General features: G+C 38.5%; 1 pseudogene; it reads right to left on the bottom strand.

Moving 5' to 3' along the window:
- Nucleotides 1-7,652: 7,652 nt before the first annotated feature.
- On the bottom strand, nt 7,653-14,070 carry LOC115852601 (small ribosomal subunit protein uS2 pseudogene; annotated as a pseudogene).
- Nucleotides 14,071-16,247: the final 2,177 nt, after the last annotated feature.

Below are 16,247 nucleotides of genomic sequence, written 5' to 3' on the forward strand. Positions count from 1 at the left end.
GTGTGTACCCTTCAGATTTTCCTATACATTTAGATACATAGATACATAAGTACGTGTGTGATTTTTGCCCTTATTTGCAAAGTTCTGCTTAGAGAATGATCTCAGCAATTTTTTTTTTTATTATTATATAGGTGACAGAGGATACTGTCACCAGCACAGAACTTAAATCAAGGACATCTCAGGATATGTGACTGCTACTGGTAATTACAGCATCTGCCCTTGACCTTTCTAAAAATGAAGACTTTCTGGACCTCACTCACCTCCTCAAATACATTTTGGTCAGTAAGTAGTGTTCCTCAGTTACATAAAAAAAACATCTGCGAAGATGCTAAAGGAAAAGGAAAGGGCGGGCAGTCACATCATGTAAACGGGTGAATACTATCACAGAGTTCTCATGGGAACACAAGGTGCTCAATTAATTCAACTTGTTGTAAGCCCTGCATGAGTGAGGATCTGTTTCTGTGAGAAGGGTTGCATGGGGTAGGGCCAAGGGCATAAAGGGGGTGCTGCCATGCATTCATACAAAATGTACAGCATTTGTCCTGCTTTCCTACCTTCTAAACCCCACAATCCAGCTGTCACCTTCAGCACCCAACTGAAATGGCTCTTGTTAAGGTCATCCAAGACCCCTAACTACTGAACCTCATTCTTACCTTCTGCGGCATTTTTTATGTAACCATTTCTTCCTTCTGCAAAGATTCCTCCTCCCTTATATCTCCTTTGGTTCTGGTGAAACTGAGTATTCACTGTCCATCTTTACCAGTTTCTCTTAAATATTCACATACCTCAGCATCCCATCCTAGGATTGCTTTTATCCTGGCTCTGTATCCTCTGTCTGATGGAGCTCATAGCCTCAGCAATGATACCCAGATCGTCATCTACAGCCCCATTTTACACTGAGCTCAGGGCTCACCTTCTTAAGAGCATCTGCAACTCAAATGTGGCATGTCTAACAGCAAATTGGTGTCTTCTCCCCATCTTTCCACCAACCTATTCCCTCTACCCCATGTATTACTCATATAAGTTAAGGATAAAATAATATATCAATTCCCGAATCAGAAACTCCATAAACATTCCTCATTCCTCCCTTTACTTTATTCTTCTCATCAAATCCTATGGATTCCACCTCCAAAATATCTATGTACTCTGTCATCACCACTCTGCTCCCATTGCTATTACCTTAGTCTTCCTTATCATCTCCACTTGGACCAGAGTCATGGCTCCCTAGCAGGCATTCCTATATGAAATTTCTTTCCTTCTCCAATTCCAAATATTTTGCACTAAGAAATGTTCATGTTTCTGCAACATATAACATGTATGTCACTCCCCACTTAATAACCTTAAGTGGTGTCCCACAACCTACAGGATATAAACTTAAAATTCTTAACATACTTTCTAATCCTGCCCCAACCTACATTCCCAGTCTTATCCCTGGTCACAAATAACTCAGCAATTCCCCCCAAATGACATAAGCTTCCTCATCTATGTTTTGGGCATTCAGTTCTCTCAACCCAGAGGGAAGTCTACCAACAACTCCTCAGTGTGTAAAATAAATGCTTTCTCCTCTGTAAATCTACACCCAGCAACACCTGTCCATAACCTCCTTCAAGGCACTCACATCTTTCTCTGCGCTCCCACTCTGCACCTACCTCTAACAGGACACTTTCTCTAGCATTCATTCACATATTCTTTCAGCCAGCATGTAAGTAAGCATTCATAACAGTGTATAGTAATATCATTTCTAAACCCTACTGACCCTAATAAACCTGCTAACCTGGAACTCTGCACCAACTTCCAACATATAGAAAAGTGCCTTATATACAAAAAGTTCTCAACAAACATTTGTCGTTAAATGAATGGATAAATGAATGGAACATAAATAATAGCCATGCATGGAAATGACCTTCATCTTATTTCTCATGAAGCCAGCTGCTAGAAAGCCACAGATTTGAACCCTATTACCAGGTCTGAACCCTGTCCTCCAGAATTTGTTCATTTGATCTTTTACGTATTCAGGTATTCAATAACTGTTTAGTACCTATGGTGTATCATGTCTCAAGGTGTCAGGGAGACAGCAATGAACGAGACAGACAAAAGCCCTGATCTCCTGCAATTTACGTTCTAGTGGAAAAAATACAAACTATAGACAAATATAGAAGTAGAATATTTTGCATTCTAGTCAGTGATGAATATTAGGGAGGAAAATAAAGCTGAAAAGGAGATAGAGTGCTGCGAGTATGATTAAAGTTTTGAGGGGGTTAATTCTAAATAGGGAGGTCAAGAAATGGCTTAGGGAAGCATGATTCTAATTTGTACTCCAGGGATGGCTTCTCACAAAAGCCAAGAAAATAGGATACCAAACCTACTTTCCCAGTTCCTTCTCAGGAAAAAAAAAGGGGGGTGGGAGGGACAAAGAGGCCCCAACACACAACCATGTGATGTGGGTTTATAAGGAGCAGGACAGAAATGTTATCAGTCTGGGCCTAGAGTTGTAAGTTCATACTTGGGAGAGCCTCTGGACTTTGTAAGAGAGAAAAAGCTTGAAGCACTAGGGCCTTGCAGGGAGCTTTGGAGAAGAGGCTCAGGTACTTTATCAGAGACAGGCTTGGACCTGAACTCTACAGTCAGGTCGAGGCAGGCTTGGTAGCATGGAAAAGCAAGAGTAGTCCAGGGTTAAGAGTCATGGAATGAGAAATGAAATGGGCAGTAGGCTTGAGCAGGGTGCCTTTTAAATTTATGTTTATCTTTTTTTCCCCTTCACAGGAGACATAGAACCCAATCACAAACTATTTCCAATTCCATGGCTTCCAATGATTTTACATAATTAAATTTGTATATACCATCTTGAAGCACTAGGGCCTTGCAGGGAGCTTTGGAGAAGAGGCTCAGGTACTTCATCAGAGACAGGCTTGGACCTGAACTCTACAGTCAGGTCGAGGCAGGCTTGGTAGCATGGAAAAGCAGAAGTAGTCCAGGGTTAAGAGTCATGGAATGAGAAATGAAATGGGCAGTAGGCTTGATCAGGGTGCTTTTTAAATTTATGTTTATTTATCTTTTTTTCCCCTTCACAGGAGACATAGAATCCAATCACAAACTATTTCCAATTCTATGACCTCCAATGATTTTACATAATTAAATTTATATACACCATATTTTTAAATGGTGTCAACAATTTTCATGATATAAGGCTGATGTGTATCTTCAGAAAACACTATTTACAGAATTATTTTCATAATATTTCATTACAACTAACAAACATCATTTGGAAAAAAAGGGAATATTCTAATGAAGAAATATTAGAGTTTCATTCTCTAATCAAATATGGATCCTTTAAATGTCATATTTAATTGTTTTACTGACATTTTAGAAGGCTTCTCTGGGCTTCTCTTACCTTATAACTAAAGGGCAGAAATTATCAATGAATGTACTGTGACTAAAACTGTACCCAAAAGTCAGATTCATTAAAAAAAAATTGACATGTTAAGGACAGCTATTTTTAAAGGATTTAGTAAGTTATGAAAACTACAGTCATCATATCGCTTGGAATTTCTTTTACCATTATTTAGGTTGTAAATTTCTTCTGGAAATAAAAATTTTCTTCTGGAAATAAAATGATATAAATTCACAGATTTAAACACTGAAAACTCTCATCCTAGCATGTGAGCTAAAGAATATTCTTTTTTTTTTATAAATTCATTTATTCATTTTTGGCTGCTCTGGGTCTTTATTGCTGCGCACGGGCTTCCTCCAGTTGCGGCGAGCAGGGGCCACTCCCCGCTGCAGTGCGCAGGCCTCTCATTGCGGTGGCCTCTCCCGTTCTGGAGCATGGGCTCCAGGCGCATGGGCCCAGTAGGTGCAGCACTCAGGCCCAGCAGCTGCGGCACACGGGCCCAGTCGCTCCGCGGCACGTGAGATCCTCCCAGACCAGGGCCTGAACCAGCGTCCCCCGCACCGGGAGGCAGACCCCCAACCACTGCACCACCAGGGAAGCCCCCCTAAAGAATATTCTTGAAATACCAAATTTGAGAATGGCATCACTTGGAAGATAGATTGCTTCAAGCAAGGCAGAACATTTATAAAGGAAAGAGAGAGAAGCTGGAAGATTTTTGTACAAATTATCCCATTTATTTAATTCCTGAAGCTGATTAGAAACCAGCAACTCACTACCAGACAGAGAAATCCTTTCCTTCAATGACTGTCTTACCTGTTTCATACCTCTCATGCTGCAGGCTTGAGAATGAAGCATCTAATCAAAGACAGGAGCCAAGGCATTACTAACGTAATAGGCAAGAACCTTTGTATTCTTTCACAAGTTAATCACTAAAGGGATTATACATAAATTATACATAATGGTGCATCTCTGGGAAACCTGCCTCCCAGGTAATGAGCATTAAGCTAAAATACTTTTGTTTAGCTCACGGGAAACATCCTGACCAGGCCCAACTGTGAATGACTACAAGAAGGAAGAAATTAGCACATCCCCTCCAGAGACTGACCAGAACCAGAAAACGTGTGACTTTACTCCCTCCCCTTTTAGTATAAAAGAAGCCTAAATTCTACCGCAGGCAAGACGGTTCTTTGGGACACTAGTCCACCATCTTCTCCATCTGCTGGCTTTCTAAATAAAGTTGCTATTCTTTGCCCCAACAACTCGTCTCTAGATTTACTGGCCTATCGTGAGGCGAGAAGTACAAGCTTGGACTTTGGACTCGGTAACACTAATAACCCAGAAACCCAGCATATCTACCCGGGAGAAAGAAGGCAGGGACTGCCATATGGTGCCTTGTAGGCTTTTGCTCCCTACTCTGGCAGATACTCCAACTTGCTTCCATCTGCCTCTAACCTACGCCCACAGAAAATTTAAAAAAAAATGAATCTAAGCAGACCATGGCTCAGACGATTTTCAATGACATAGCTAGCTTTTTCTTGCTGATGATACTGGTACATATCACTCAGATGATCTGCCTGGATTCAGGCAACTTCTCACCCAATCTCTTTGCCTAGTCACTGACCCTCGGTCCATTATACCTGCCTGAGTTATAAACCTCTGTGGCAGTACTGGTAGTGTGCTGGAGCTGGCCCAAACTAGCTCATAAGAATGAATTGTTAACATTTCAAAAATTTTTGCAAGCCCATTTATCTCACTTTGGTAGATTGAAAGTGATCATGGTAGGAGTATTCATACCAGGGAAATTGGCACAAGCTACAGATTCTCTTCTCCTCCCCCACTCCCGCAACCCCCATGACTGCTACCAACCCACTGCCTGTTTAACTTGCAGAACTTGCATGCAGATCCCTGCTTTATCTAATTTCCACAGACGTATCATCATGCCCACCTGATCCTTTCTGTCTGTGGGTTCTTAGTCCCACCCCTTCTAACTTACCCTATCCTGCTGCTGCCCATGTCTTAGAATGGGAATATACTCTGCCAAAAGCTACCTCAGCAGGGGAGATAGATATCCCTCTCGTCCAGAATATGATCTGGCTTCAGAGTATAAGTGAACCTGAGTCTACAGGTGGATTGTACAGGCATTAGGTCTTCAACCACCCATCTTATATCTAATAACTAACTGCCTTTCTGTGGCATCCCAATGTGTGCAGCCCAATTTTAGAGTGCTAAAATATGGCCCCAAGAAAGTCTTAGAAGTGAAGATGCATACTAATTAAATATAAAATCTTCAAGTAGTATTAAAAAAAAAAAGCATATTTTGGCAACATAGGTGACCATTTCAGAAAGGAAAAACTACTTGGAGCAGAAAACATATATAGTTTTTCTCTTTCCTTCAATTTCTCCTAAATCCTGCTGCCGTATTATTTTCCTAAAATACAGATCTTATTGTGACGTAAAATTTTTTGATGGAAGTGTATATGGTTGATAAGGCTCTTGCAATTAATACTAATTTTTATATCTCAATGAGAAAGAATAATTAGGACTATGTAACAATAGACAAAATAATGGAAAACTCATTTGGAATTCAAAAGTACAAAATCTGGGGATTATACACTCCCAATTATTAACATCCTGCTCCCATTATTTATGATGATTACGAATTAAATGTAACTCTACTTAGTTTATCTTCCTATATTAAAGAATTGGACAACTAGAAATTACTCCAAAACTTGCTTAACCATAAGAGTCATGTCAGGGTCTTGTTAAAAAAAGGATCCTGAGCAGACCTACTGAATCTCCACAAGGAGAGACTTGGAACATTATTATAACAAAAGCTTTAGGTAATTTCGTGGTCATAAAATCTGGAAAACACTGGTGTGGTATAATGTCCTATTTTTTAATAAATGAGGTAGCTGGTCTGGAGAAGTAAAATACTGATGGTTAATAACAGCCAACCTGAGACTATTAATTAACTTTTCACTATGTCATAGTTTAAGGCAGTAGACAGAATAATTCAAGATTTATAAGACATTATCTCCACAATAAAAACAGAGAACTATCCTTTATGGAATGGCAAACAAATGTATTACACGACAGCATCAATATTGATTATATGAATCATTTTCAAGAAATTAAGTACTTTTTGAACTATATGAATCATTAAAAAATCAAACATATATTTTAAAAACATGCCTAAAAGTAGTTAACTAAGCTAATAAAAAAAACTGCCATGTTACTTTTTATGACCTGCTTTCAGAAGTCCCATAGTATCTTTTCTGCTGCATTCTATTTATTGAGACAGTCATAAAGACCCACCAAGTTTTAAAGAGGAGGGTTGCAGTGGGGAGAGACATAGACTCCACCTCTGGACTGGGAAATTGCCACTGTCTATGGGATTGGAAATGTTCTTGCAGCCATTTTTGGAAAATACAATCCACAACCATGGGGTTCTTATTGAACATACTTGGGATGACTTAACTCATAGTACAACCCCACATAATTTATTTTAGTCTATACAAATGTATCCAAAAACCAGGTTGAACGTAGAATGAAACTATAGGTTAATCTAAAAGAGGAACTTTTCAAATGCAGTTGTAAACAGAATGCTTTTAGCATGGTGAAAATATATGATTGTGGTTATTCATTTAGTCATATGTAATGGGTCAATAAATAGGTATATACTTTTGGTTGTAAATGTATGCGTTAAAAGGTAGATGGGGCTTCCCTGGTGGCGCAGTGGTTGAGAGTCTGCCTGCCAATGCAGGGGACAGGAGTTCGAGCCCTGGTCTGGGAGGATCCCACATGCCGCGGAGCAACTGGGCCCGTGAGCCACAACTACTGAGCTTGCGCGTCTGGAGCCTGTGCTCCGCAACGGGAGAGACCACAACAGTGAGAGGCCCGCGCACCGTGATGAAGAGTGGCCCCCGCTCGCTGCAACTGGAGAAAGCCCTCGCACAGAAACGAAGACCCAACACAGCCATAAATAAATAAATAAATTTATAAAAACAAAAACATCATCTCAGTTCAGTTGCTGCCCAGCTGCCCTTTCTAAAAAAAAAAAAAAGGTAGATGTAAACACAGCTGTCTCTCTATTTCTCTACTACCTAAACACATTCATATATATGTGGGGACACATCATATATATGTAAGTGTATGTATATATAATATATATATATATAAACACACACACACATATATATAGTGTCCTACTAAAGCTAATTCAGCAATGTCATTTTTTTTTTTTTAAGAAACTTTATTTCCACTAATCTATTTCCATTTTCTGTTTAAGAGTCTGTGGAAGAACAAGCTGAGACCACTCAGTGGTCAGTCCTACCTGTTCAGCGGCCTGAGCAGTGGAAGCTGCAGTCCAGTCCCCAGTGGTGGGCGGAGCGCTGCAGTCTTCAGTAGGGAACCGCTGATTAGGCGCAAAAGGCGCCTGCAGACCCATCTGCAACCTCAGGTCGAGCAGCAGCAAATTCGGGAGCTGGAGCAGTCCATTCGCCCTGAACTTCCTCCTGGGTCACAGCCTTTCCAGCAGCGGCCTTCTTAGCATCTCCGCAGAGTAGAGATCAGGCTGCCCTCCCCCGGGTGCTCACGGGAGGTGGTGCCACGCATGCGCAGAACTTCCTGCAGCCCCCGCCCCGCATCCACCACCGCAGACCCACCTCGGGAGCTCCCTTGTTGTCGCTGGGGATGGCGATGTCCACAAAGCGCAGAGGAGAGACTGTGACACAGTAATGGAAAGCGGGTTAACATAAAACGCCTCCGAGATCAACCTGGATCAGTAATCACTGAAAGTCGTGGCTCTGGGAAGGCGGCCTGGATCTGGTTAGGGAAGTTTCCAGAAGAGAAGTGTCTGGCAATACGAGTGGCTCCTGGCAGCAGCAAACTTCAGCACAGCTCGCTGGCCAATATTCCTAGAGGATATGACACTGACATCAGCCCCGTTTCCAATGGCAACAACGGCGCGAGCCGCCAGGAGAGGCTTCTCCCAGGTTCTCTTTAGGCGTATGAGGTAACGTCATCACTTTTCCTTTTGTAGATGTACTGTTCCAATTGGTAGTCAAGGTTGGTGTCACCTAAGTGGGTTCCTGATCCAAGGAACTGGAGGAAATTCTCCTCCTTCATTTGCAGGCCATCAAGGGCTCCGGACTTTGTGAACGTTTCCCTTTAACCTCTGAGGGGAACCCAGAACAATGCCTTATGGACCCCTCTCTGGGTAATGCAGGAAAGCAGGAATGTCATTTTTAATAAATAAATAAAAGCATTATATTAGCAAATTAAATTGTGGTCAGTTTATATGCAGTGAAAAATTTGAAGAAAATGCATGACATTCTAGATCTGGAAGAATTCTCAGCTCTTTGCTAACCCTAACAGCTAAAGGTCACAGTTATGAACTGAATTGTGTCCCCTCAAAATTTATATGTTGAAACCCTAACCTCCAATACCTAGAATGTGACTTTATTTGGAAAGAGGGCCTGTAAAGAGGTGATTAAGTTAAAATGAGGCCAATAGGGTGGACCCTAATCTAATCTGACTGCTGTCCTTATAACAAAAAGAGATTTGAACACACAGAGATACCCAGGGCACAAATGCACAGAGGGACAACCATGTGAGGACACAGCAAGAGAGTAACAATCTGCAAGTTAAAGAGAGAGGCTTCAGAAGAAACCAACGCCACTGACACTGTGATCTTGGACTTTCAGCCTAGAACTGTGACACAATACATTTCTGTTGTGTAAGCTACCCAGTCTGTGGTAGTTCATTATAGCAGCCTAGTAAACTAACATAGTCACTCAATCTACTATTTGAATGTATAAACAGAATTAGATATCTTTCAATATTTTTCTAAATATTCTATGAAGAATTTTCTATCCAAAAACTTTAAATACATTTTGGGAAGTCTATCCTTTGTAAAGCCTCACGTTTCCCTAAATTTCCCTCCTACACTTGTGCCCCTGAGCACTCACGTTTAAGGTCCTCTGGCCTTGTGTGTTTGGGATCCTTTTATAAAAGACAGTTCTGAGTATATTCAAAGCATGTTATTACCACAATTCCCCAGGAAAAACACAAGTATTGTTTAAGATTAGAAGTTCTATTATGAAATCAACCTATGTTTAAATAACCTTTTGGTTTTAATTGATGTTTTTAAAAACATGAACAAAATGCAGTGTCAGGGTCAGAGCATTTGAGACTTAATAGCCATGAGAGACTTATGCACTCCTCGGTGTGATTATAAATGCATTGCCCTTTCTACACAAGGATGATGCTATGACCGTACAATCATTATTTAAGCATAAGCTGACAGGAGAAACAACAACAAACACCTTTGTCTCATTTAAAAAGGGAAAAATATATTCATAGTTTTTTTAAAAAAATAGAAGTTGCAAGTACTTGTGTTTACTTATGTAAGTTTGTTGGTTTGTGTCTGTATATTTGTGTTAGCATATTAATTCAATAGATTAAACCATTTATGAACTCTGTGTCCTAGGATAAATTCCTAAATCTAAAACAAAACAAAACAAAAACAAAAAAACCACTGTCCCCTCATCTATAAAATGGGGCAAATAAAACTCTATCTCTAAAAGATTGAGGTGGGAGGATTAAATAAGAAAACATATGCAAAACTCTTGGCAAAGTGGCTAATACATAACAAGAATCAATCAAAAGTTGGCAACTATAAGTTTTTATTACCATAAAGCTCAGATGCTGAATTTCTCAAAGACAGAGACCTCTGTTATCTTAGGGCCAGCATCATGCCCTAGAGAATAGGTTCCCTATGAGTATTGTAGATTGAACTAAATTATTGTCTGTTGGGCTGAACCAAAATATATATTATATTACATTTACACGTCTTATACTTCTGTTACTTTCTAAAAGTATTTTAATATTGCAAAGAAAAAAATTTTATCAAATGTTAAGGCAGTTAACTGGGGAAAATAAACTATTTTAAGAAATCTAAGTTAGTTTGGGCTTGATTCTTATAAACCCAATGCTTTTGAACAATATGTAGTCATTAACCATGTATGATAAGAAGACTTCTGTTTCAAAGAAAATTTAATAATGTTGTTGGTATTCCAATTTGCTTTATTGATCAAAAATTTAATTTTTCCTTTGCTATTTAGAGTTGATTAATTTGATTTCTGATCTTAAAAACTTTAATCTTTTTTTTTTTCTGAAAAAAGGCAAAACATTTTGCTAATTTTCAACTTTCAAGGGTCTGCAGTCAGTTCAAGGCTCAAAGCTGATAGTGGCACAAGTCCACTCAATTTAGCAAAAGTGAGTTCTCTGTTCCTCTCTAAATGTTACAGAGAATTCATTACCTTTTTTGCACTTAAAAAGCTGAAACAAAAAGCCACGGATATCAACACATCATGAACTCGTAAGAGGAAAGGCTATCTTGATTGCTGATTTCTTGCTCTTACAATTTACCCTAACAGAGGATTTCTGGAAAGATATACCAGAACCATAGGACAGCGAGACTGTTCGGCGATGGAAGGATCACGGGGACAGAATTCAGGAATCCAGATTCCAGCCCTGATCCTGCTAAATCACACCATTTCTGGTGAATATCACTAAATTTCTCTGGATCTCAGCCTTCTTTTCTGGAAAATAGGAAGTATGATGTGTGTATCCTTCTCCATGAGAATATGATTATGCTTTGAAAAATGGAGAACACGATTTAAATACGGGAAATTTTTGTCTCATATGTTGTCTGCTATGGTATATATTTTTCTCTATGAAAATGAGTATTGAGTAAGCCAATGCCACCAACAGATCTTATGAGAAGTTAACAATGTACTCCGAACATTTACTGCATGCCAATTGTGTACCACTTATTGCCTGGCTACTATGATCTAGGGACTTGAAATGTATCACTGTCTAATCTTTAGAAGGCAACTACTAGGTAGTCATTTTTATTCTGATTTGACAGAGCAAAAACCATCAAGAGCATCAGTCCTGTATGTTTTGTCCACATGTGCAGGAAAAATGTTCTAGATTGGAGCCAGAAAGCATGACTATTCCCATTTTATAGATGGAGCTTCTGAGGCTCAGAGAGGTTGAGTTGCCCAAAGTCAAACAGAAGGTTAGTGACAGATATAGTCTCCAACACTTCTGGGAGATGGGTACTGGGAGCTCCATTTAACCTATGGGGAAACTGAGGCTCAGAGAGGTTTAAGAATCTGCCCTAAATTTCCCAGGCAGAAAGAAATCCTGCTGAAGCCAGGATTTAATCCCAGGTCTGTTGACTGAAAAGCCAATGTTCATTTCACTACCACACAGTGTAAAAGGAAGCATGTTAGATACACAAAATATACCTCCTCCTTTTATTTAATACACAGTAGTAAAATTAATCATTTTGCATTTTACAACTTCCTTGTTCACTTTTCCCTCCGTCCTTGACTACAAAGCCTCTCTCTGCTCTTCTGCCTGATTTAGCTGGTCTCCAAAATTCAAACCTGTTCTATTTTCTTTTCAGAGAGAAAGGTTTATATAGCATCATACTTTCTTTTCTTCTTGCTAGTTCTGCTTATATTGCTGAGAGTTCAAGGACTGTCTTCCTTAACAATGCCAGATCTTTGATGCAATAGATTTAGGAGAACAGCTTCAGCGTAAGGATGAATTGACAAAAACTCTTTATTGAAGTTCAAATAGGAAAACTTTGTACCACTGCAAAAAATCAAGATTTTAGCTAACCCTCTTTGTTCACAACATCCTATGGTGTTGATATTCTTTAGTGAACCTTCTCCCTAGGAAGCCTTCCTTCTTCAAATACCTTCTTTAGGTTCGCTCTCAGTGCTTTAATACCTTTACTACTTTATTTCTGCTCAGTGCAAACTTTTTGGTTTCTCTTTTCCTAGTTAGCACCATTGGAAACCAGATGAAAGGCAGCTTCTCACTTTGCACTGATAGTTGATCAAGATAAGCCGACAAACACAAAGGTTACAGAGATGATATTGTACAAGCTATATTAAGGTCGGGTAACCAGAAACCCAATAAGGTGGATTAGGGGAAAAATCAGCACAGATAATCTTAAGCTTCCAAAGTTTGCCCTGAAAAGACTCAATGCTAGCCTATTTCCTTTGCTCTACATAAAAGAACATTTCTTTGCTTTTGGAGCTGTTCATTGTCATGAAATCAGTCATTTGAATCAAAATCCTTAAGGACATTTTCCACGCTGAGAGTCCTGCTTTGAAAAGTGTCTAATTATCTTATAGTCCTGATAACTACCCAGCATGCCCTAGACTTGACAAATTATTTTCTGTCATTAGACTCCATGAGAAAACTCTGCAATGTAAATACTGTACTATCAGAAGTATTTAAGTCACTTCTTAGCCCATAAATTCTTCTATTAATAAGAAAAAATCATTAAGGGATGCAGTAAAATATCATGGTTAGAAGGATGGGCTTTTAGAGTCATTCAGGTACAGGTTAAATCCAAGATTGGGCACTTTCCATCTGTGTGACCTTGAGTAGTCACTTAACTACCCTGTGGCTGCAGTTTTCTCATCTGTAAAACAGGTGACTGTGCCATGCCCACCTCATAGGTGGATTTGATCATGTTGCTTCTCTTTCTCTAGATAATGACAATGATTAGCATCACCCTATGCATAGATGGTTTACCAAAACCAAACAATACAGTTGTGCTAGGAGTATTGTGAGGATTATTGTATAGATTACTATAAAGGTTAAATAATATTTGCAAAGTACTTATCACTTGATAAGTGTTCCATAAACAATTATGAACAGACCTCAAGCCAGTTCAATATGTAAAAGTCTTAGGTTCTTTATGGTAGATTATGTGGCCACCAGGTCATTTTTGAAAGCAAATCACAGACCCAGTTCTGCAATACATATAGACTAATATATTGATAAATAGACATGAATCAGGTGACACAAAATATTCTTTATAGCTTGATAAAGTCTCAGCTCTTGATACAGTTAAGTGTTCCATTAGCATCTTACATGAAATAGTTTCTCAAAACAAACACATCACTAGAAATCCTCTCACACCGATGGCCGGAACCAGTCTGTTCAGGGCTCAGGTCTTAAAAGCATTATTTCTACTGCTAAAATTCAGGCCTTCTTGAATTATTATACCCTGTTCATGACTGCTTCTAGAACAATTTTAGCCAGTACAGGTATCCTGAAGAGCTTTAATTTTTGCCGATGAGATGGTCTTCTTACATTAATGATGCTGGTCAATAAGCCACCATTTTCACCTCTGAAAAATTATTTGCCATATAGTATGCTGTTTATGAATAATAGGGAACATTCTTATTTCTAACTTATTTCCAAAATCTATGCTGAAATAAGCTAGATTTTGATAGCATAGATATGAATAATAGAAGTGCTTGCATTAGTAACCTCTAGAGCATGGAACTTCTAATTTGAAAGCTAGCTGGACGGCCCTGGACTGAAATTCTTGAATAGAATGTTTCCAGCATCTGGGATGTGCCCTCAGTCAAATAACACACACACAATACCACACTGCATATTTTAAGCAATAATCAATCCAATATAAGCATGTGTTCTTTATAAATGAAAAACAAAACATATATTTAAATCAATGATTATGACAATAATCAGCTCACCTTATTTTTATCTACTGTCTCACCTTGGGTATAGTCTTCAGAATAAGAAAGCTGGTAACGGGGATTTGCCATGGGGGTCTCCATAGTATGGAATGACAGATTTGAATGGAAAAAAAAATTTTTTAAAGGAAGGTAGGTGAGGGTGGCCTCTGTATGTGGCTAAGATGACAATGTCTAGGGCTTACTAGCCATTCTAAGCTTGGATCTCAATTCTGAAAGCCATCTCTTCCTTCAAGGCCTCTTTAGACTAGGTTGAAAACTGGTCAAGATCCCCATAACCTCTGAAGATAGGGTCATTGCAAATAGTTTCTAGCTGAGGGAAAACATAGACAATAAGGTACATTGTTAACAAATGTCTTTTATCCAAACTTGATAAGTGGTCTGATGACGCTGGAGGGAGACACGAAAAATCTGCTACTTGTCCAAGCAAGTTGAATGTCCACTAAAAAAAAAAAGTAACCACAATGCTTATTTCAGACTTTTGAACCCACAATGGTAAAGTTTGTCTGTTCACTAGCTGCCTTAATGTCAAATTCTTTTCACCCACCACCTTGCAGAAGGAAAGAAAGAAGGTTCCAAATACATGACAGCTTCTCTGTTATTTCCTGTTTATAATTTTTAAAGGAAGAGATAACTAGGGGAGTCATATTATATCATTAGAGCTTTACAAAGTACTAGTGCATTTGTCTATGTCTCTATACTCTTTATTAACTGTGCCATTCAAGAGTTGTATAGAACAAACTTGTCAATTAGGAAATAGGCCATACTCTAGAAACTTCTCATTTAAATGATTCACTAGAGAACACATTTCAAAAGTACAATGTACAAAAGAACACTGCCACAGTTGAAGTCACAAATCTCTTTTAAAATCAGATAAGTGGAGAGGATAACATCACTGACAAAAACATCAACCTAAATTAATTTATCTAATACACATAAAAGTTATGAGACATATATGAAAGTCTTAATATCCAGGAAAATTATGCAAAAACATAGAGTTAAATAATATATTTTTAAATGTCATGGAGAAGAGGGACCTGTAGTAAAACATATAAAATTTGTAACAGTTCATGGTATTTGATTGTCTAATATATATATATATAGTGAACATTCTCCTATATTCTGGGAATATAGACTATAGAAAAGCATATTCCCAGAATATACATATTATTTAGAAAATCAATTCTACCTTTTTCTCTTGCCTAGAAATTCTCCTCTAAATAATCTTAAAATCACTGTCTTATTAATAATCACTCTTTACTATAAACAAGGGTAGAATATTTACTCTTTGATCTTGATTCCTTGGAAGTAGTGTTTCCGGACTAGCCAGAAAGTGTTTCATAAGTCAATTCTGGAGACAAGTGTTCTACCCCTCATTCAAATAAGCCTGTCTGTAGCATCAATTCTTCATATGTAGATTAACCGTGTAAACCACATTTTATCAAAATTCTCTTCTAGTTTTAAAAGCTACGTGTTTGTGAAATAACTCAGTTTCTGAAATCTTTAAGGATTAGAAAAAGACATAAACAAAAACATTTATATAAGTTAAATGAAATAATTATACTTATTAAAAAATAAATTTGGAGTCAAAAAATACTTGTTAAACTTTTAGTAGCAAAAAAAACCATGAAGACATAGTTAACGTTTACCAAGCCCCCATATGCATATTCTCTCCCTAGAATGTTCCCATCAAATTTCCACAGCTCATTTTGTTCTTTCACTCAGCACATTTTGAGAAGTATCCTTCTCTCCTTCACTGGATGAGGGCTCATGGATTACAAAATAATTTTCCCATTAATTGTAAGCCTAATGAAGTTTGTAAGGAATGAGCAACCACTCTGCTTCAAAGAGGAAGTGTTATTTGAACCAGGATTTGAATGATGAAAAGGAGATCTCAGGCAGAAAATAGAGAACAAGCTACTACTCCGTGCTAAAAGAACAATGTGAACGCAGGAACAAAGGTGTCAAAGAGAAAATGTTGAGAAGTCCAATATGGCTAGTTGGAAGGAAGTGGCTAGTACAGTTGATGAGTCTAGGGAGCTACAAATGTTGTGGCCAAATTGTGGGGAGCTTCGGATTTTATTCTCTAGGTATGGAGAATCAGAATACATTTATAGACAGTGAGGTGCTGTGCCTAGATTTTTATAGATGCTACAGTAATGTTGGCAGTGATGATGAAGTAGATGGGAAGAGTATATTGGTGAAGTGGATGGGACAGGATGACATTTGATGAATATACTGCAATAGTTTAAATGAGATTC

The sequence above is a fragment of the Globicephala melas genome, chromosome 10 (genome assembly GCF_963455315.2).
Source record: "Globicephala melas chromosome 10, mGloMel1.2, whole genome shotgun sequence".
NCBI classification, from domain to species: domain Eukaryota; kingdom Metazoa; phylum Chordata; class Mammalia; order Artiodactyla; family Delphinidae; genus Globicephala; species Globicephala melas.